This window comes from Cinclus cinclus, chromosome 2, assembly GCF_963662255.1.
Source record: "Cinclus cinclus chromosome 2, bCinCin1.1, whole genome shotgun sequence".
Classification (NCBI taxonomy): domain Eukaryota; kingdom Metazoa; phylum Chordata; class Aves; order Passeriformes; family Cinclidae; genus Cinclus; species Cinclus cinclus.
Window position 1 is genome coordinate 31,406,829 of NC_085047.1, and position 22,910 is coordinate 31,429,738.

Genomic DNA, 22,910 nt, shown 5'->3' on the forward strand with positions numbered 1-22,910 from the left:
GAGAATGCTACTTAAGCCAAACTGAATACCTCTGACCTATGGATGTTTACAGAAAGGCAGTAGTCACAGAGCACTGCAGGGAAAAATGAATGGGACTAAAAAAATTAAACAAGACAAGAAAATGTCAGAACCAGTCTTAAAACTTTAAACTGTGAGTTTCCCTAGCTAAGGCTGAGTTATCTATGACCCTGGATACAGTTTCAATACTTAAGTATTTACTGATTGTTGAGTCAATCATTCATTCAGCCTAATTTCTGGTTAAATTAAATTTTAAAAAACAGAAATTTTTAAATTGCGGAAATTAAGCTGTTTTGATTTCTTTTAGATAGCCTCAGACATACAGACTAATAAGAGATTACACAGATTTGATTGAATGCCCATCAATCTGGCATGTCCCACATCTTAATTTTAAGTAGGTGGTCAATACTACAGAAAGGGAGGGGGGAAAACCCACACAAAACAGTGTCTGTTGTACTTACAAAAGCTAACTGTACTCATAAAAAGTCAAATTTTTCTTTTGCATCCTTTCTTTTTTTTCCACTCTAATTTTTTTTTTTTTCCCCATTCCTATCCAGTGGCCACACTGCTGAGAGAATCTATGATCTGTATGCAAAGACAGAAAGAAAAAGAAATATGTACAGCTTGTGAGAGACTCTGTCTACATGTCAGTACAGTTTAGTTTGAATAACTTCTACATGTAGAGTGCTATTCCAATCTTTGGTGTGTTAGGTTTTTCAGGATTTTAGTAAGGCTTTGGATATAATCCCTCACAGCATCCTCCTGGAGAAATTGTCCCAGCTGCAATCTGAGCAGGTTCACACTGTGTTGGGTGAAGAACTGGCTGAAGGGCAGAGCTCAAAGGAGGGCAGCAAATGGGGGGGCTACATCTGGCTGATGACTGGTCACCAGTGTGTTTTACAGGGCTCAGTTCCAGGGACAGTTCTGTGCAATGTGTTTATCTGTGATTTGGATGCAGGACCTGAGTGCACTATCAGCAAATTTGCTGCTGATGTTAAACCAGGAGGTTCTGCTGATTCTCTGGAGGGACAAGAGGCCTTGAAGAGGAATCTGCAATAGAGCATTAGGCAGTCATCCCTGGCACAAAATTTAACAATAACAAGTGGCAGATCCTGCACCTGGGATGGAGTAACTGCAGGCACAGGTACAAATTGGGAGAGGAATGTCTGAGGAGGTCCCTGCAGGGAGGGCCCTGGGGGTGCTGGTGGGCAGCAGCTCAGTGAGAGTCAGCAGGGTGTGCCCGGGCAGCCCAGAGGGCACAAACCGTGTCCTGGGGGCATCAAACACGGCAGCACAGCCGGGCACAGGGGGGACCATCCACTGTGCTCAGCACTGGGGCAGCCTCACCCGGAGCGCTGGCAGCACTTCTGGGCACCACAATGTAAGTGGGATGGGAAGAAGGAGGAACGTATCCAGAGGAGGGCAACAAAACTGGGAATGGTTCAAAGCTGCACAAGGGAAGGTTCAGACTTGACAATGGCAAGCACATATTTACTGAGAAGGTAGTCAGACACTGGAAACCCCAAGACTTCCTGGATAAGTGACTGATGCCCCATGCCTGTCTGTTTAAGAAGCATTTGGGAAACGCCCTTATTAACCAAAAAAGGTCAGCCCTCAAGCTGTTAGAAAGTTGAGCAAGGTCATAGTTTTAGGTCCCTTCCAACTGAAATACTCTACTTCTATTCCATTCTATTCCATTCTATTCCATTCTATTCTATTCTATTCTATTCTATTCTATTCTATTCTATTCTATTCCTTTTTTAACTTTCGTCTTCTAAGATACTTCCAAGGCTCATGAAATCCTACATCCCTGTCCAGTTATAATTAATACAGCATAAATCTGTACTATCCCCATTTTAGATCCTTGCCACACCATTAGCTAGAACTCCTTACAAGCCGTCAGCTCCAGAGTAATTTTCAGATCAACCAGTTCTGTAAGAATGCTATTAGAACAATATATTGGGTACTTAAGCAAAACCAAAGTAAGAATTTGTCAGGAACATGTGTCAACTAGAAGCTATAGTGAACAGAATTATTTTTCATTTTCATCTCACTGTACTGCACTTCCTGTCATTGCTGGCCCCCATCACGGCTTGCCACAGTGATGCATGAACTTGTCACCTCAAAATTGGACTGCTGTGACCTACATGGAGTGATGCTGCATAGGCCCTGCAGCTGGCACAGAATGCTGAGGCTCATTTATGAGGAGACATGGTGCTACTTCAGCAGATTGGGCTCATGTTTCAATGGCCTGTAGTTGTAAAATTAAAAATTAAAGGTTCTGATTTTAATAATTACAGCCAAACTACATGAGAGAGAATTATCCAAGAACCAAGCCCTGCTGACAACTGCTGCTGTAACACCTCGGCATTGGAGACAAACTAAACTACCAAAGAGGGGATTCTCAAAGACAGATTCTGGATTTGGTTTGTTCATGTCCACTGAGAGTTCAGCACCACTCAAATTCATTTTGGCATGCTTTCTTCTTCATCCCAACCTTTCCTAAACTCTAGCAAAAGGAGGGGTTGGAGATAAGGGGTGACTTATAAACAGTTACATTTCATTTCCTTTGTAGATAAAGGAAGGATACCATAAAATATGCTCTTACAGACTTTAAGTAAACACATTGCTGTTAATAACAAAATCAACCAAACAACAACAACAACAAACGCAACAAATAAAAAATACCTATCAAGCAAACTTTTTTAACAAATCCCTTTACTGTGCAGACATTCTGGACAACTCATTTGACCATTGAAGTAACTGAGAGCACAAGATTTCACTTAGTAGTTTCTCTCTGACAACCATCATTGGTGGTTTCTTTTTCTTGGAAACGTGTTTTGCAAAGTCTTGCCAATTTTGCTTTAGTTACTTCCAGATAAGAACATTCAAATCCATTTTGAACCAATGCTCTCACTAGAAATTCACAAAATTACTGAAGGAATCATTAGGACATAAATCACACACTGCCCATCCCTGTCACATATGCATCTCTTGGTTTATATATAAGAACACAGTGACCTCCTTCAACACAAAATATAATTTACATACCCGGAAAAAAACAAAGAGGTGCCACTGCCAATCCTGTTCTGCTCCTCTAAAAGCATACAATTTATGTGTATTGCCAAAATGCAATAACCTACCTCTTGATAAGTCTTTGAATGTTTCTACACTCAAAGCTTCTAACACCATCTTTTTAGGAACCACTGAAAACAACTTCCATTATTAAAAAAACTGAATTAAAAGCTATCCCAGATATTTCTTGAAGTATAAGACACCTCCTACAACTAAGAAGACGTGTGAGTGAGACTTTAAGCAACTGAATAAGTACATTTCAAGCAGGTTTAGCTTCAAACAGAAGGAAGAAGCTATAGGAATACTTTAGGAACACAGTTGTATAGTGTAGATATGCTGATCCACGGCACCCTATGTCACTGAGAAGCAGGTAATATCTGAGTGACTTAGATACCAGCATTTCTGCTAAAGATTTCCCTTACGACTATGATGAGCGCATCTGTGAGAAGTTCATGAACTGTATGACTCATGTCAGAAATAAATCTTCTTGCAAACACATTCCTTCTTAGGAATTTTTTTTCCTGTTTTTTTTTTTTTAATACTGTTTACAATCACTGTTTATGATCCAGAATAAAATCTGCTATGACAGCATTGGTTGTGGGAAGCTGTAACTAATCACAAGTCAAAGCTGATCAAAAATAAAACACTTGTAGTTTTGCCTCGTTCTTAAAGAATGACCTTATCATGCAACAAATAAACTTTTTGTGCACTGTTCCCTCTGCCCTGCAAAATCCTCTATAAAAATGAAACATAATATTATGCCACTTGGCAACGTATCAGGACTTATGGCCTATAAAGGGACAGCTAAAGGCCGTACCAGATGCTTCTTCATCAGAAAACTAAAGAGAAACTGGAGCAAGACAGAAGAGGCTTTTGTTATTGCTAATGCTTCCGTGTTTGTTCTCAGGAGCTTTCCACCCTCAGGGAGGAACAGACCACTACATTAGTGTCTCACAGACTTAACAAACTTACAAGGAGAATTTAAGTTCCAGCCAAAGAATTTAGACCACCAGTCAAACCAATGCACATGCTCTTGCAGAGAGCAGCCCAATTCATTTCACACTGAAAGAAGCACATTAAAGTAAGTGGTACCTACTGGCTGCTGCAGCTCTTCCACTGGGAGAGTATTTCTCAACTGATCTTCCAGAGGCAGTGGGATTATGCAGGAAAAGTTCTTCTGTTTTCCTCCTGTGACTTCCTCATACACAGCAACACCACACTGCATAAAAAAGGAAAAAACACTCCATTGTCCTCATCCCACACACAGAGATTGCAGCAGAGAACAGAAAGATACCAAACACCTTCCTCACACTGCACAGAGAAGAGATTTGAGGTGGAAGAGAACAAGGCTTACATCCTACCACGTGATTTTTTCACCACCTTGATTTGTTTCACTCTATCTGCAGTGTGCTGACCAGCACAGCTCAGACAAGATCAAAATGAATGCTCATGGTGCAGGAGAGGTAAATGGTAATGACTGGTAGCATAATTTTATGTCACAAACATCAAAGCTTTATATTTTTGTATAAGTATTGTTTCCTTTAAATTATCTCACACTAGAGGAAGCTGTAAGGGACTAGCAAAATCTGAACTTCTGTAAGAAATTTTCTCCTGAGAGCATAAAATAACTGCTGCCAGGACATTGTATAACCAAACATAAAATGAAGCAAGCTACTGAAAAAGGCTAGTCTTCCAGTCACTCATATCTAAAATAGGAAAGCAGAAAGGGGGAAATACCAAACAAAGCTTAGTTATCTACTAGGACCTTTAAATATGAAACCTTAATATTAAAATATAGTGTGTCTACTACAAAGCAGTTTCTTTTATAAGAACCACATCCAAAGAAGGATGGCCTATTAAGCATTCAAGCTCAAATAGAATCTGCTCTCAAATGTCATCAGAAGAGCAGTGTCTTTCCACCAGGTCTATTTCCTAACATGCAGCCACAGTTTCATCTATTAAATATAATGACAAAAATAACCAAGGAAGGTTTATTGGTCCTTTTTGTCCGGCGAAGGCAATGCAGTTCAGAAAGAGGAAGCAGACATTTACCCTTGACTGTAAATCATCAAAACAATTTACAGCTGGTTTAATTTCTCCACACCTCCAAACAATGAGATTGCACAGTGAAAGATTGGGGCATTACTATACACAACCCTACAACTAAGCCTCAGAGGGAGAAAATATGGTCCTTGGCAACTTCTCTTCAGTTTGCTTTTATAGGTGAAGCCTACTTATAATCTCTCAATTTACAGGACTGGCAGCTAGGGACAAAATAAAAATGCTACACTTTGGCTCCTTCTTGTGATCCAGAACCAATAACAGAAAGAAAAATGTTTTACTACTGCATTTGTTTTAATCCCTTCTATGGAAATCCAGCTTTTGCTACAGCAGTTGTCTGGCACTGTCAAAAAGCCAAGCAGCCCTACACTTTGCAGTGCTCCCTATGAAAAAAATAAGCAAGCATCAATCATTTTCAAAATATGCCCTATCAGTCACAGTACAGGCTGGTGAGAATGTTTGTGTTATGTCCAAAATTGCCAAAGAAGTGTCAGAGATAACAGATACTCTCTGCAACATAAGAAAGAAATCATGGCAGAAACCAAGCAAAGTCACAAAACTTGCAGCACTTTCAGGATATCACAACATAAAGAGATCAAGCCATTCTGTTCCCAGCTCAGGCCTTTTCCTCCTCAAGCCTTGGAGAAGTACAATCCATAGTCTGGCATCAGAGTCAGCATCACAAGCCAAACCACAAAGTCCACAGTCTGAAATAAATCCTTTTTTTTTCTTCAAAAAAATAAATTATATGGTTTTTTAAATCTTACTGCTTGAGCCTACCACATTAGTATTGTAATTCTTCTCTCCACTTCTGAAGAGAAAGAAAAGCTTTTGACAAAAACAGACAAGATTTCCTTGCAACTACACATTTCCAGAAGCTTAGCTTGAAAGAGAAAACATTATCCTTACAATCACTGAAAAGTTTCAAAGGTGTAAAATATCCTTAAGAGAGGCATAGTTTAGTTTTTAGAACACATAATCTATAAATATGAAAAAAAATCTGATCCCAAATCAGAAAAATCAGCTTTAATCTCTAACACACTTAAGTGTAAGAGATTAAACTCTTAAGAGACGGAGTTCCTTTTTCAAAAGCTTAATGATACTGTTTTATTACTGTCCCAGACACCATTCAAAGTTTTAGTGCAAAGAAACATTTGATCGCTTAGCTGCTGAAAAATATTGTTCAACACTTGCAGTAAGTGTAATGGATTCAAAATAGGAAGAGAGGAAATTAAACCCAAATTAGATACAAAAGCAACCAACTCACAAGACAGAATATATTCTTACTTTAGAGCCAGAACAGAATAATATCCCATCTCTGACAAAACACCCTTAAAACAACTTACGTGTTCCACCATGTATTTCACCATACTTTTTAAATAGAAATAAGTTACGTTTCCAATTTCAGGATTAACTGCAGAACTTCTTTGGCAATTTTCACATGAGCTGTGAAAATAGTAATTTTTAATTGGTTTGACCTTTCCTTTCTAAAGTCTTCATATTGATTGTTTCCTGATTGCTGAGAGGATAGAATAATATCTGGAGGGATAGAAGTAATCATTTTGAAGCTCTGCTACACACACAAAAAAAAAAAAAAAAAAAAAAAAAAAAAAAAAAAAAAAAAAAAAAGAAGCAGAGAATAAGAAAATATCAACAACTCTAGTGTTTTGGAAACTAATTTAAAATTACATACCAACAAAAACTATGAAATACATTATAAGTGCTATAAGACAAACTTCTACTTTCTTGAGAAAATTTAAGAGGAGATCTTTAACTTTCCCATCTCTGGCATCACTCTTTGTTTCTGAAACAAGGTGTTCAAAATACCCATCACAGGAAGCACAAGCAGTATGTCTTCACAGCTACTAAAATATGGAACTTTTCTCCCTCTTCAACTGCTGATCAGTTTAACTGCATGAACAGCTATAGAGGCACGAGGAGAGCTAGAAAGTTGGAAGCTAGATTTTAAAGTTCAAATAAACCCTGAAAGAATTAAAGCAAATTAAACACCACATAATAGGCATCTAATAAAACTCCTTTCTTCGGGTAACAAAAGAATGAAAGCTCTTTTCCTAAAGCTGGTTTTCTGGAAGAACTGAAATGTCTTAGCTGCCCTCTAGTGTTAAAATTAATGCACAGGTATGCCAAGAGTGAGGCTGAAAAGATGCCCGAGTTAAGAAATTAATTATTATGCTTTATTTTTAACCACTGTAAGACTAGAAATTAAAACTTAAATTTCAAAATACCACTGGGGCAATTTGGCTTTAAAATTAAGGTATTCAAACCTTTCCTGTAACGTACAATTCTGCCCCACCATAACTAGCTACATGAAATTACGGGGGATCTTTTACTCCGCTTCAGCTCTACATTTCAGCCCAAGGAAAAGTTCAGCTTGATGCTAAAATACCAAAATTATTAGAATTTTAAAAGAGAAAAGAATCAATCATCTATTTCCATAACCCAAGTTTTAAGATAAGCAACTATTAAAATTAAAGAAATACTGGCTTTTATAATTCACTCCACTTAAAACAAACTGTTTATATACAAGCATGGCTGGAAAATTCTCCTTTTCTTCCTCAGGCTCCACATATAAATTTTAACTTGAATTTAATTAGCATGCAGAAAAAGGAAAGCTCAGAGGAAAACCTTCTCTGGAGGGTTCTTTACCAGCAAATTCAATGAAATCTTGAGCACCAATAACAAAACATAGTTCATAGGTCAAAAGGTGAAACTCCTAAAAATATTAGGTACTGATAGAAGAAGGAGAAATGCTCTAATAGAGAAGCTAAGCTGTGTGTACTGCAGACTCATGGTCAGCTCTCATGGTCAGCTTGTCATCAACCAGACAGAGCTGTTTTCCAAAGGGTCAGCATGAACTGGAGCATGAACCAGGTATTCTTGGAACACATCCCTGTGCATATGCACATGCTGTGGATGAATGGGAACAGTCAACACAAGTTAGCCAGAGACAAATAACGCATGAACAACTGGATTTGTGGATAATGCCAGAGCAGGGAATGTGATTTACTTCAGCAAGCCTTTTAACAGTGTGGATTGGTGGGTACCTAGACAGGTAAAAAACTGCCTGGAAAGCTGGGCTCAAAGAACAGTGGCTGAAGTGTCATAATCTATGCTGGGGGCCAGCAACGAGGAGAGTTTTGCACGGGTCTGTCTGGAAGCTTGTCCTGTGTAACACCTTTATCAGTGACCTGGAGAAAGTGACACAGTCCACCCTCATCAGGCTTGCAGATGACAGCAAACTAGGGGATGCAGACAATAAGCTCCAGGGCAGTGCTATGACTTTGAGGCACCCAGACAGGCCAGAGAAACAGGCTGCCAGGAAAGGACCTCTACTGAAAAGCATTTGTGGGTACCAGTGGAGACTGGGCTAAGCAGGACTCAGAATTGCAATGAAGGCTAAAAGCTTACTGTACTGTATCCACAAGACAATACACAGTAGATAATAGAAGTGATTGTTTTCCTTTGCTCAAAGCTGAACTAAAACCAGTTCTGAGCCTCCAGTACAAGAAAGTGTTGATCAAGGCTGTGGAACTGTTGGAGTGAGGCCAGAGGAGGCACATGAAGGTGATCAGAGGGCTGGAGCACCTCTCTGATAAAGATGTGCTGAAAGTTGGGGTTGTTCTGCCTGGAGAAGGCTCCAAGGAGATCTCACAGCACATTCCAATACCTAAAGGGGGCCTGACAGCTGGAGAGGCACATCTTTCAAGGGCATGCACCGACAGGACAAAGAGGAAAGGTTTCAAACTGAAGGAGAACCAACTTAGGTTAGATACAGTAAGTTTTTTATAATGAGGGTGATAAAACACTGGCACAGGTTGCCCAGAGAAATGATAGATGCCCCATCCCTGGAAACATTCAAGCCAGGTTGGATGGGGTTCTGAGCAATCTGGTTTGGTTGAAGATGTCCCTGCTCATTGCAGGGGGCTGGATTAGATGGCCTTTAAAAGGTCCCTTCCAACCCAAACTATTCCATGAGAAACCAGAGCAAGTCCTGCCAAAGGTCACCAAGTTTCTCAGGGAATTAGAGCTCTGGGCCTGTGAGGAAAGGCTGATAAAAAGGGGCTTGCTTCACTTATGACAGCTTTGGAGGAACACAATAGCAGACTTTCAATTCCCAAGAGAGGGTTACCAAGAACACGAGCCAGGCTTTTTATGCAAGTATGTAATAGGAGAACAAGAGACAACTGAAGTTGCCACAGGACATTAGAAAAATCACTGCTCTGAAGTACTGGAACAGGTATCTGAGAGACTGGAATCTACATCCACGTAGACATTCAAGAACCATTTGGACAATGTCTGAGCAACCTGGTCTGAAGTCAGCATTGATCTTGCTTTGAGTAGGAGCTGGGCTAGATGACCCCTGGAGGTCCCTTCCAACCTGAATGAGTCCGCAAGTGACATCACCTTATAAACCTAAGCACACAGGAGTCTGGGGTATCATAGATTCAATGTCCTTTCTGACAGTAACATCACAAGTTCCAATATTTATTTATTTATTCATTTGTTTATTTATTTATTTATTTATTGCTGGGTGCTCATTACTCTGAAGCTACTGAATTTATAAATGCAGTTTTATAAAATGGCATTTGAAATGGCTTTAACACTTGACATATACCTATCCCAGGGCTTCCTGCACCATACAATGCACAAGGAGTGCTGGCGTATGTTTGGATCATGAGGAATGTTTGAGCTGCTCCACCCACAACTTATCTGCTTAGTTAGCAGCATTTGTTTCAAGAAAATTTAAAACAGTGTCCCCACTCCCTCCATAGGCCTCCCTCAGTAGAAACACATTGATAAGGGTACCAAGATGCACATGGTCATACAGACACAGGCTTTTAATCAGGCTGGAAGCAAGCCCTTGGAAAGTTTCCATGACACAGATGACGACCCCTGGCCTGTGTATCACATCTGTAACGCCATTGTCCTTACCATATCTGCTCCACAAGACCCACCACTGGCATGAAGGCTGCCAGTTGCAGAGTAGTGTCAAGTATCTGATCACAGTAGTCAGTGATGGGGCCTACATTTAATACTATGAATCTGGGCTAAAAATTCATGTCAGTCATGAGTAAACTTGCTGACACAAACTCTGAGAGCAGCAATAATCCAGCAGGGCCAAACCAAATCACTGCCTGGAATGCAGAGTCTGATGTAATACTTGGCTTCAAGTTGCTCCCATGACTCTCAGTTACACATACAGATACAGTCACACACATTACACAGCGACTTTTGTTCAGCAGTTTTGTGAAATCTGTCAAAAAATTCAATGCTGCTCACACCTGTATCAGCAGAAGGCATTACATCACAGTAAGCACACTGGATCTCTGAAGCCCAGTTAATCTTCAGGAAGACAGAGACAGTTTTAAAACATAGAATGATGTTTATAAATATTTTATAGGAATGTCAAGGTCTCTAAAGCTGACCAGAGTTCATCAAGTACAGAAGTTTCAAAATCACTTTGGTCAGCTACATACTTCTATGGCAGTGCTGCTGCTGTATGCACATTCTCAGCATGGTAATACCATTCTGCTGCATGGGCATGCTCAGATACCACAACTAGCACACGTGGCATCCTTTGGGAATCTCTGAGTTAACACAGCATCTAGTCTGGCATCCATCCACTTTCACAAAATAATTCATCTAACCCAATCTCCCATCATCTTTGTTAACTGTTCCAAAGCTGTGGGCAGAGAAATTCCCCAGGGGCCTGCAGCCTGTTTCTCTCCTCTCTCTTTCCTGACACTCCCATAAAATACACCGTTTTTACAACAGAAGGTACTGAAAACAGGAGGAAAATTCCTCCATTTTTGCTGATTAATAAGCAAGCCTCCAATTAAGATGTGACCACCTTCCCATGACATGGTGACGCAGTCATGAGCTGTGCTCATACAGTACCAGAAGTTCACCGGTGCCCACAAATGTCCTGTTGCCCACAAATTTCCTGTTCGTGGGCACCATGGTAAGATCAGAGTAGCTGCACCACAACACGCAGTCTGAGGGTGCTGCACTGAAGAAAAGTTTAAATCATGTGCTGCCTTGAAATGATGAGTGCTGTCTTCAAACAGGACAAGAACCTCACAGCCGTCATCAGTAAAAAGAAAAATGTTTCATACTTGAAAATCCCTAATTGAACTTAATAGGTGGAAAATAAACTTAAGAGCTGAAACCAAGTTTTAATATCCCATGTCAATTAGGAATTCTTATGTATTATATTTGGTATTCACTACCTAACTATAACCCCAGACTGTTTTAAATGCACTAAACTCACAGCCCCACCATCAACCCTGATGACGACTTCTACAATCTATAATAAAGATATGATACATGAAAAGAAATACACAATTTTCTTGGTTTTACCATCTTTGCATTTCAGTGAATCTCCCCTTAAAAGACAGGATGGCATGCATAATAACACTATATATTTTCAATATTCAGTATTTCATATATTTGTTCCATTTAGGTATTCATGGAATTATGATCATGTAAATAGAAGAGCCTAAGGTGAATTAGCAGATGTCATTTTGAAACAAGGGTATACAAACAGATCTGCAGCTTCATTTAAACTGTGTGCAGAGAACAAAAAGTGGACAAAGTCACTAAAGCATTTTAACCTATTCAAGTGCTGAAGATTAGATTTTTTTCTCTTTACACACCCTCTCTTAAAAAAGAAAAAAATTCCATACCCAAACTACTTTATTTCTTTCCACATTCTGCTACGTTTTCTCATTCAAAGGTTCATCAGCCTAATTTAATATATTTCAAGTTGTGTAGCTCAGGATGATATAACAAACAAGAATTTGTCTGAGCTTGGCCGGATTCCCTCAACTGCACCCTCATCCACAACTGGTGGATGACTGGTACTAGCCAACTGTAAAGCACTGTTCCTGAACAAGTAACAATTGTTAAAATAAAAAAAAAATAATTAGAGTTTAGGCTATGTATTGTTCTGGGCAACTATCAAAGGAAGCACTCGCATGAAAGTACAAAAGCAGGAAACAGTAAAAATGTACATTCCATGGCACCAGCTCCTTGCCAACTTCAGTCTTCACTGTATACTGTATCCCACCAATAAATAAAAGTGAGCACTGTGAGCAGCTTAAAGCAAAAATAAATGACAAAAAACCATAACAAAACCCAAACCAAACAGCCACCCCTCTACTCCAAAAAGAAAAAAAAAGAAAAAAAAAAGAAAAAAAGAGAAAAAAGAAAAAAAAGAAAAAAAGAAAAAGAAAAAAGAAAAAAGAAAAATAGAAAAAAAGAAAAAAGAAAAATGGAAAAAAAAGAATAAAGAAAAAAGAAAAAAAAGAAAAAAGAAAAAATAGAAAAAAAAGAAAAAATAGGAAAAAAAAGGAAAAAAGAAAAAAAATAGAAAAAAAAAAGAAAAAAGAAAAAAAAGGAAAAAAAACCCAAGCAGACTGAAGACTAAAGCACTAAACAATTGTGACAAGAAAAAATGTTAACAAAGGTCACAGTGTTGTCCCCGAGACATTTTTATTTCAGCTGTCAGCTTTGAAAGCCAGATATATACAAATGTCAGTAAATGCAAAAGGTAAAAATTAGTACTCTTATACATACTCATTGGTTTTCCAGAGATTTTCTCTCTCCTTCTTTTTTTTTTAATTATGTACTAAGGTTATAATAAAAAAATCACAAGGAAGAATACCAGCTTTAATAGCATGCTGATTTACTTACACAAAACTGCAAATTATTAATTTTCAGTTCACTCCTGGAATCCTCCTCCCATCTTGCATGTCTCTGGAATGACCCAAACAGCACCAAGGTGTGCCTGGACAAAGAGCACACTTGACACTTCTGTCTGAGGCTCCCAGGCAAAAATCAGCTCTTGGCAAATCTTTACTTTCCAGCAGATGAACAGAACTTAAAATCACAAGCCACAAGAGAAAAACAAACAGGTTTAAAGATGTGTATGTCAAGCAGCACTTCACAAGGCTGTAAGTTGAAATTGCTCAGCAACCAATAAAAATTTTAACATCAAAACAGTTGAGAGGAAAGCTGATGCCTTTACCAACAGTTTGATGGGTGAAGGGATGGTGTTAAGGTGTTTGAAATGGCTCTCAATGTCTCTCCTGCCTTTATTGCAGAGCCCTGACACCCCGGCTCCTGGAACAGACAAGGGTCTGCACGGCCTGGACTTGTGAGCTTTGGGGTTAAACAGGAGGCTCACGGGGGAATATGCGGCAGGAGGTTCGGGAAGGCTGTACCTTCCCAGTGCCTCAGCAATGGGGAAGAGGCAGCATGAAGCCAGGAGTTTAGGATCAAAGGAGGCTGTGCCCTCTGAAACCTCGAGAGAGAAAACCCCGTGTGCCCCAGAGGACTCTCTCCCTTTATTCAAATAAAGCTGTAGGACTCCTTTGTCTCTGTTTTGGACATAAACCTCTGGCGTTTGTGGATTTTCCTGACACAGTGAAAAAAAAGCATACACAACACAACACGCAGCCTTCACTAACTTCTTCCTGACTGTTTCTATATTCTGATATACACAAAGCATGGAAGAAACAGGCAGGTAATGCTGTCAAAGAAGCACACAACATTTAAACATAAATTAGACACATAAACACTATTTAGGCTAAGAATAAATCCCTGGAGACAAGATAAACTAACTGTAGACATTACATGTTTTAAAAAATGCTTTAAAAAACCCCCACATTTTAAAATCAAACAATGACATCTAAAAGTACCTAGTTTTCTGTTTTCACCTTAAACTGCATGAATGCTTTCAAAAGATTACAAAAATTATTCTGACAAAAAGATACTCATCATGATACAAGTTCTGCTGAGTAATTGGTATTAACAGATCTATTTTTAGCAGTTTTATGTGACAAATCCATCACTTTTCAGCTTGTTTAGGCTGAGAACAGTCCAAAATAACTACAGTGTCCAAAATAACACTGTGTGTGAATGTTCATTCAGAGACAGAGTCCTTTGCGAAGCCTGATTGTGCACTAAGCTTACTTTCTTCCCAAATTCGAACTAGTTTTTCTGTGAGGAAATCTGTGCTTTTGCAACCGCTCCACACAAATCTGTGTTATCAGTCCTGCTCAGAGTCACAGGCACTGAATCCCATCTCTGTTCTTAGTCATGCATGGCTCACTCTCCATGCCCACAGCATCTCCTGTCACACTCAGCACTGCTAGCAATGTACAGTCAAGCCTGACCTAATGTGCTCCCGTGGAACAGAAGGCAAAAACAAACACACAAAGATGGGCCAAATGCTAGCAACCCTGGGTTCAAATTTTACCCATCTTGCATAGTACCAAATAGGCCACTTCAAAATGTTTGCAGCTTCATCTCCTCCTGGTCCATGTGACAGGCTCTTGACAGCTTGCATCTTTCAATTTCTATCTGACTTTATTGCCTGGCTTTGTTACTGAATACCTTATCAAGCCCCACATAGGTTTTATCAACTCTCAACTCAATCAAATAATTGAATCAGGTAAGGTTCTGGGATTTGCTTGATGCAGACCATTTAGAAAAGTAAGTTTCCTGATGAGTTACTTCAGGAGACCTGTGCATGAGCCTCTGAAACCCACTAGTCAAGGCAAACTGAGGAAATACAATAGGCTTTCCATCTCTCGGATCTTGTGCTCTTTATAGCAATAGTGCATTTATGCCACAGTTTTCCCATTAATAATGCTGCTTTGTGTTAGCTGCCCTCAGATGTTGCACACCAAATCCTAGCTACCCAACTATTTGTTTCCAGACTCCCCCTTTTTTCTTCTTAAACATTGCTGGAGAGGGGACTTTAAAAAGAGGAAACATCCTACAATACTAGGTCAATTAATCTCCATGTCAGCCTGAGGGCAATACAGAGGCAGGCAGAGAAGGAACTGGCAGGATGGCAAAGCTAAAGCAGCTGCGTAGCACAGTTCAGTCAGGAACAGCACAGGGCTGAGCACGAGCTCCCAGTACTGCCATGGCAGGAACACAAAGCAGGAGGGTGATTACTTAGCTTGACCAAGAGGAGAAAAACAGGATTAACAGCTATTGTTGATACCTACATGGATTCCCAACTTTCTTTTCAAAAACACTGAACTTGGCTTGGAAAATGAGCTTGGAAAAAAACCTTGGCAATGACTTCTACAATCGATAATGATACACTGCAAAGGAAGTATCAAGTGTATTAGGAATACACTTCTGTGCCTCTGCTAGGGGGAAACCTACCTGCCTGAGGGGCACTCAGCTGCTGGAAAATCCACAGCAGCTGAACCAAAGTGCCAAGAAACACATTAGCAGGGAGAAATTTGATATTGGCTCTGCAGAGGGCTGGCTGAAAAGTGTGATGCTTTTTCCCCACTGGCATCTCTAACCTCTGTGATACTACAAATGCTCCTGCTGAATGACAGCAATATCCCTTTGTAAATGATGGGGTGGATTCCAGGGCTACTAAGAAGGAAAGTAATGCAGCTCCTGGAATTCCCACCTATGCCCACATGAAGCCACAGATTTCTCTCCTACACTGAAAGAAACTATTCAGGGATTAAAAGAGCAACAGTTTTATGAAAAAAAAAAAAAAAGCAAGAAAGAATCCACTGGCAATCCAAGCTATGGTAAGATCAGTTTCTTGGTCCCTTAAGACAAATACACCTAATCATTCACAGCCTCTCTGAAGAAGCTCAGCTGCATGAGTGTGATATACACCAAGCAGAAATGAACAGTTAGGTCAACAATTTAAATACAGCAGCCAAGAGATCAGAAATCAAAGTGGATCTGAACTGAGCATACAGAGACTCTCCAGAAAATGCTTAAGGTCTGATAATAGTAAAAATGAAAACTACTGCTTTAAGAAATTTAGTTTAGTTCACAGCTGTCCAATAGGCTACCACAGGAACATTTATGTATCACTATTTAAAATGAGGCTTTTTTTTAATTCCATCACAGAGAAGCAGACAATATGCTGCATGCAACAAAACAAGTACCACGAACCAGCTCAGCCCAGAGAGATGGACCCCACAGTTTCTTTCAGGGGCTGCCGTGCCCAATTACTGCTCTGTGGAAGGCAGCTGTGGGTCACAGCTCTGTGGGAGCGTGGTGACAGGCAACAGGGACAACAAGCTGAGTAAGAGCAGAAAATTGTGCTCCAACGCATTCTTCCATGCCTTCTCTCACATGACAAACAAGTAAGAGGCAGCCTCACCGTATCATTCATAAGGAGATTTGATTATATGTGTGACTAACTACTCAAGCTAAAATCTTTCGCCATATTAAAAAACTTAGATAAAAATCCACCCATGGGAAAGTGCCACAAATCTGATCTTCCAAGGGAGCAGAAGTGATAATAAAACATGTTAATTAATGATGGGGACAAATACTCCGGGTTCAAGCAACCTGAGAAGAACCAGTGATTAACTCAACAGTATCTCTGGGACAAATAATTTTCCTTTCCCTGTAACTAATTTATCTTTTGCCAGTGGAGTGCTCTCATCCATGGAGATTTAACTTTATGGCACATTAAAGTTTAGCTGTATCATATTACTTAGTAACTTACGGGACAGGATCATTTACAATTTTGCCTCAAGGACTCAGAATCCCGTCTAAAACAGAAATTCTGAAAACAAAATTATCCTGACCTGGCCAAATGCCAATCCCAAGGCCCCTGCCTACAGCAACTTTCTTTTCCTCAGGCTACCTTAGCAGAACTTCTAACAATGTTCCTGAAGATGTGGTCTAGCATTATCCATTTAATTGGACAAGCTCTTCTTATGACAAAGAACAGAGACTGATGTCAAGCAGTCATTCAAATCAGACGTGAACAACGTGTTGGCCCGACTGTGGAACATCTGAGCACGTTTTTACACATTTTACAAATATGTGCCTTTGGCACAACAGGGTCATCAAGTTATTTCTATGACTATAAGACAGCTAATATAAATTAACAAAACCTTTTCTCATACTTCTCTTTCTTGCCTTGCTTGCCTGATCTCATTTTGGATTAAATTTTGAAGCCCTGGATTTGTTCAGTAGGTCCCAGGTCCTCCCCTCTGTGCCTCACTCTGCTGGGCACAGTATGAAGAACTGGAGAGCAATGACCCTACTCACAGTCCAAAACAAACCACAGAAACGAAGAACAGCCCTGCCCCAGTGAGGTGTCCAGGGTCATCTTAGAGGAAAGACCTCACAGTCCACCACATGGGTAGGGCACAGTGACAACTTGTTCCCATACAACAACACCTTAAGCATTTAAAACCCATTATTCAATACATCCTATATGTTAAAATGTCCATCCTACCTAGAATGGCTGCTTGCCAAAAATAAATCACAGAGCATCTCACACATCCTTTTTGATTTCATTACACAACAGTGTTTTCCAGACATTTAAAAATCCCCACACTATGTGCTGGTTTTAAAATATAGCTGAAGATTGTCTTCACTATTCAGTCCAGGTCTGAATTCTCTACTGAGCAGTTTCCTACAATAGCTTTTGTAATACACTGTACTTAATTTTGACTGATGAGTAGCAGCATTTCACTCAACTTCAATACCACACATCAGGCATTCAATCACTTTATTTTAGCAACAATTTGTTGTTCGGATTCTAGAAATTCAAGTCTGGCAAGCTTTTTAATATGCATGAGTACATTTCATAGAAAGCAAAAAGCATGTCTCCCATTCTGCTCAGCACGTTCAAGTCCTATCTTCTTTGCATTAATGGACAACTTTGGAAGGAAAATCCTTGAATTAATACAAAAGAGCATCTGAAATCCAGAACCTACACTGATAAGCAAGGTAAACAAAGTTGAGTAATTTCTAAACCTCCATTAGAGATGGGATACTAATTTTTCAATCTGCTGTGAAACAGATTTCAGAAACATAATGGAAAGGGCAAAAATTGCATATTATCATTCATGCAAGAAAAATGTTTGAAGTATACTATTTATCTTCCCTCTCTAAGGAATGTGGATTCTTTTGTACTCCTTGATGATGTGAATCACAGATCAGCATTCTGGGAATCAAGCCTATTCCCATTTACCAGTGTAATATGATCATTTAGCATAATTAACACATGATATTTCTGCCAGGGACTTGGACCAGATCTGAAAGGTAAATATTTGCCAAACTGCACATCCTGGTGCCCAGTGCTACACAATGGTGTAACTTAAGACACTCACTTGATTTGCTTTCTCTTCTGGGGGCAGAGTTAAGGTTGCTGTGGGAATTCTCACTTTCATAACATGAGGCAGTTTAAACATTATAGATGATGTTACATTAATTTCTGCAGTATCAAATTTTAAAGGTGTGGAAACAAGATGAAAGAGCTCACAACATAGCAATCATTTCAAGTGGCACATGAACGAACATAAAGAAAAGTCCTGGAACAAATAACTACCATTTCAATCTTCCCCAACTATCTTTTCCCTAGTGTACTCCATCACCCAGCTCTCCTAGGACACAGTAATCAACATACCACCATTCCATGTGATTCAGAGCATGGCACACATGCAAAAGGTAATCAGAAAAATCACTGCAAGATGTAAATACACAGCAGCCTTATTGAGAGACATTTTATGACCAAGTCAAGACTCTTTATAACAATCTTAACAGCATGGAATTTCATAGGTTCTCTATCTCACATACTGTAACACTGTGTCTCATCTACTACAAATACAGATGTTACCTGTGTCAATGCCTGACACCCCCACCCATCTTTTTATTCTTTGTCTTGCAACAAAAATATCAGGAGGCTATTCACATCTGTGCTGGTTTTGGGTTTGGAGTTAATTTTCTTCACAGTGGCTGATATGGGGCTGAGTTTTGGATTTGTGCTGAACAGAGAGTTGATAATATAGAGATGATTTTGGTGGTGGCGAGCAGGGCTTACACAGAGCCAAGGCCTTTCTGCCTCTTGTATTGCCACAGTGAGGAAATTGGAAGTATTTGGGAAATTGGGAAGAGACACAGCTGGAACTGAGAGCTGACAAAAGGAATATTTCATATCATGTAACATCATGCTCAGCGTATCAAGTGAAGGAAGAAGGAGAAAGGGAGGAAGATTGCAGAGATGGCTTTTGTCTTCCCAAGCCACCATCACACGTGATGGGCCCTGCTCTCCTGGAGATGGCAGAACACCTGCCTGCCCATGGGAAGCAGTGATTTAATTCCTTGCTTTACTTGTGCTTGTAGCTTAACCTATGAATTTTCCAGCTTTTACCCTTCCAGTTCTCTCCCCAGTCCCATTGATACAGAAGTAAGCAAGCAGCTGTGTGGGGCTTGGCTGCTGGCTGGGGTTAAACCACAACCATGTCCAATATCCAATGTACAGATTTTAAGCTAGTTGTATACCTCCTATTACTGATTTTTCTCTTAGAAACACACAAGTCTAAAAAGTGAAATTTTCCACAGCAGTCAGACAACAGAACTATTTCCTTGATATTGAAAACCCTCTCAAGATGTTTCCCAGCTCTCTCTTAAATAAACAGTATCCCTAAGTCAATGCATCTTTGCAGCAGCATCACCTCTAATGACGACTCACACAAGAGTAAAGGAAAACTCCAGCATTCTTTTTTCACAGCCTCACCTAACATGTTCTCAGCTTTTCCCAGTTGCAAGGAGATTCTTTCCCTTCACAGACCACAATCTCTCATCACCCATCCCAAGATGTACAACAGTAGATGTTCTTTGCCTGCAGCTGTCATGACAAGTTTTACACAGCAGCACAGAAGTATGAAACAGTTCTTGGCAAGCCAAGTACAAGAGTAGACTATTAGCTCTCTGTTGCTCTCACTGCTTGGATATATCAAACTGCACTCCTTGCAGCCTTTGGCAGAACACATGGCATTCAGAAGAAACGTGGATCACCTTGCTTTCCCTAAAGGAGCAAAAGTTGCTTCTTCTGTTGTGTCAGAAACTTAATGAAAGGTAAGCAGTGCCACATCTTCCACTGACTTCTAAGCAAATCCCTGAAGAACACAGTGAATGTAAAAATACAAAGCAATGGGCCTGTAGCTGTACTAAGATGCCTAAGACCCAGGGGCAGCCCTGGGTTCCTCCAAGATGAGTCTATTTTTCTAAGCCTGTTTATAGAACAATCCTTGCACAAAAGGATAAAACTTATGTGGACTAACAAAAGTGCTCTCAGTAGGAACCTTGTTCCATTCTTCCCTGCTTCCTTTCCCTACAAATGTCACAGACAGGTAAGAAAACAGAGAAAGAGGAATATTATTGCATATAATGCAGAGGAATATTGTCCTCCTCTGTTACATTTCCTTCAGTACTTATGGCAGCACTTGGAGACAATCCCAGCAACAACAACCATGCTACTCTGGACTCTCAGCATTTGTGGCAAGAAAATAACAGGTTACAAAAAGGTTTTGTAAGGGCTCAGTGTAGGACCAACTTGTCTTCCCTTAATATCAATGGGAGCAGTATTAAAGATAAGGCTTAATGACTCCAAGAATCCTTCACAGAGATCTTACTTAGTGAGGTAACTGGAAGTACACCAATGAAAAAGTCACAGACCAAACCTGGAAAGAAGAAGAACAAAATGAATTTTTTTTTGTCTTTTGGACCAACTTGCCACCACAAACTTAGGAGGACAGAAAGGAGAGATTTCGGGAGATTTAAAAAAACAAACAGGAAAAGGTATATCAAATTCCACCTGCTTGTGAACAAAAGGACTAAGTCTTAACAGTGGTCTCCAGGGCATAATATACTGATTTGATCTGGACTCAAGTTTAAATAATTAGGTTTACAGAAACTAAAGGGAAAACAGAAACCACAGGGAAAAGCAAAAGCTGTGTGTCTATTAAATCAGAAAGACTAGTCAGAAAACTCAGTGCTTCTATCCCTTTGGCATTTAGGTCTCCATTATCACCATGACTCCTGATGACCTGCTTACAGCAGCCAAACTAGAAATTAAGCAAGACCCTTCCTGATGAACTCTCCTCCAGTAGCTTTCCTTCTGACTGATGTTACCTTTGCTTCTAGTACAATAAAGACTCCTCTGCCTCTAGGACAACTGCTAAAGTCAAAACCACACAAAACGACACAACAGAAAGCACCCCACCTTCTTCAATTCATACTGGAGCTTTCCAGCCTGTAACAGCACCACCCCAATGTTAGAAGGGTGCTACAGGTAGGAAAGTGAGACTAGGATCTCCTTCAACCACATGGAGGAAAGACACGGAAGTGGAGTGCCATCTCCACTGTTTAAGAGCCCATCATTATTGTTGGGCTTTATTACTGCAGCTGCAAACAAAAAAAGAAGTACAGACTAATTAATTTTTTTAAATTGTGATTATTCACCAAAATCAGTCAATGGAAATTATTCCATCATTTCATTGTTGTTGATTTTTAAATTAATATTTTCTCTTTGCCTTCTTCACTGTATCAAGTAAGACAATGAAACATTGATTTCGAACAGTCTGTTTACTCACCTACTTCAGCACATGGACACTTCAACAGATCATACACATCACTTCTATACACCTTCCTTAAAGTGAACTAAATACTCTATGAACTCATCACAAATGTCACGCTCCATGGCAAGCACTTGCAGGCAACCACTCAACCTAACTAGGTCCTCAGTGACACAGGTGACAACAGTTTCATCCACTGAAGTACTCATGCTGAAGTCAAGGGCAGCTAAGCAATAACTAATAAATAACTAACTAAATATTTTTTTTAATCAATAATTAAATCAGCCAAGATTCCCACAGCTCCACTAGTGGGATGTATAGTTGTGGGCTAGTTAGTCAAATTGCTGTCACACACAATATGCTGTCAGCTACACTTACAGATGAACTTTCTTTACCACTGATGGAAGCCAGTTATGAACATAGCACAATCTATAGCAAAGTCATATATAGTTCTGAGAGGAGCACTTCAAGTCATGTAATCCTGTAAAACAGGTGATAGTCCCAGCCATGTCACAGGTACACTGACTGGCTGACAAAAGCTGTACACAGTAAAATTAAGAAAGGAAGATTAAATGCTTGCAAGAAATATGTTGAAGAGGTCTTGTTATTGGCCAAAGTAAGCATTAATAATAAACTCAAAGAAACAAGACTCATCTGACAGACCAGAACTGGTGAGATGAAAACTCACAGGCAGATGCAACTGAAAGGCTCAGTTCCTGCCCCCCACAGATTCACTACATGGCTTGGGTACAAGACTTTGGTACAAGACTGCTGCAAAAACTATGATGCAAGGAACAGCCACTCTGCACATCCTTGAGAAACTTGGATCTTTCACTGTGTTTTCTACAAGAGCAGGGAACTGTACTTAGCAGCCAAACAACCTGTTCAATCCACAGTTCACAGTAAAATAAAGTAAGGAACCAAGTTTGCCTTCCAAAGCAGAAGCCCTATAACAGTAAGAATAAAATGCAGATCTTTTCTCTTCTAGAAAGCTCAGTGACTGCTATGCACTTATCTCTGGTAACCATTAGGTAACATTAGGTACATCACCACACCTTGTCCTCCAGACTAAAGCATACTTGTCTTTCAGTTCCTCAAACCATGTCTCAAGGGTAAGTAAAGTCTATCTGCTTTTGTAAATGGATGCCTTGGACCAATGTCATCATCACAGGTAATCACCTACTTTGGTTGTCCTTGGCAGTTTTGAGCTTGCCGTGGGGATATTTTGTACCTGAGGTATGAGTGCATTTTATTAATAAAATTAAAACCTACATCTTTAACCACTTACAGATCTTTGAAACAGAAACTGGGATGTCCAGTGATATAAGCAAAAAATACTCTTCTACTAAAGATTAAGAA

At 39.7% G+C, this 22,910-nt stretch overlaps 1 protein-coding gene across 4 annotated transcripts in view; it reads right to left on the reverse strand.

Moving 5' to 3' along the window:
* TSPAN9 (tetraspanin 9) overlaps nucleotides 1-22,910 on the reverse strand; it is a 168,178-nt gene that overhangs the window by 137,723 nt on the left and 7,545 nt on the right. For 2 of the 4 annotated variants that reach the window (XM_062487424.1, XM_062487426.1), the window contains exon 2: nucleotides 4,190-4,312. The gene's annotated coding sequence lies outside the window, so the exon portion shown is untranslated. Of the gene's footprint in view, nucleotides 1-4,185; nucleotides 4,313-22,910 lie in introns of all 4 variants that reach the window. The other 2 variants (XM_062487423.1, XM_062487425.1) reach the window with 1 other exon arrangement.